We start from the raw sequence: 1,280 nt of genomic DNA on the forward strand, positions 1-1,280 counted from the left end.
GAAATCTGATAATATTTTGTTGCTTGTTTCTGAAATAAAATAATAATAATAATATCGGAATATCGGATTTTAAAACCAACAAATATTTGTATCGGTATCGGCCTTCAAAATCCTTTATCGGTCGGGCTCTAATATATATATATATATATCAAAATTGCAAATTTTATATACATATATATATATCAAGAAATATATATATATATATATATATATATATATATATATTATTATTAATTAAATTTAACAAATTACAATTGACTAATAACTAACCAAATGAATTACTTAAAAGTTAACCATTTAAAATGAGTAGAATTTACACTTTTTTTTAAAACAAAATATCAGAAAACTAAAGTCAAAGATGAATTAAGAAATCTTTTTTTTTATTGCCAACACTGAAGACAATCACTGAAGGAGAAAACCATATTTTTAAGGCACCATTATGGAGATCAGTGTATGTTTTCTTAATTCATCTTTGACGTCAGCCTGTTTTTCCGATATTTTTTTGTTTAAAAAATGTGTAAATTCTTCTCGTTTTAAATGGTTAACATTTCAATTTCACTCAATTCTATTTTTTTTAATTTAATTAATAATATTGATTGTAATCTGTTGCCTCAATTTTATAGATTAGATTTAACATATTCAGTCGTATTCATTTTTATAGTGTAAACTTGCAACCATGAGGGCAAAAGTCGAAATTATGTTTTGTATTTCTTTTTTTTATTCCATAGAAACAAGCTTTCATAATGAAGGCCTCTTCTGATGGAGAGCAACAGTCTGTAAATTTTCTCCATAGTGAAATTGACATTGAACGATAACTTATAAACCTTTAAGACAGACCAAGTGTGAGCTCCAGAGTTTTTAATCAATGGTGTTTTCATTTCAACTTAGTTTTAAAGTAATCGAGTTTAACAGACAAATTCGTGGTGAAAAACTACATTTCCCATGATGCTGTACAGAAAATTCCACCAACCAGAGTCAAAACAAGCAAAACTCTGTAGCTCCGCCCACTCACATGAAGCACTGCAAATGACAGAGCCAGTCTCCTTTTGCTCTCAAAATACTTAAATATTTAAAAATGTTGATTTTATATATACTGCAAAATATGCTTATATATTCAAATGTGTATTTTTATTTTTCTCTATCGTTTTTAACTTGATATGCTGTTCGCAATGCTTCATGGGATTGTAGGTCACACAGTTTTGTACCTTTTTGTGTTTTTGTCAGATTTTCAAAATCTTTTTTGCTTCAAATCAAAGTTTGTAATGTTACGATTCTCCTCG

Source organism: Pimephales promelas, chromosome 13 (assembly GCF_988280905.1).
Source record: "Pimephales promelas chromosome 13, fPimPro1.hap1.1, whole genome shotgun sequence".
In the NCBI taxonomy this organism is placed as follows: Eukaryota; Metazoa; Chordata; class Actinopteri; order Cypriniformes; family Leuciscidae; genus Pimephales; species Pimephales promelas.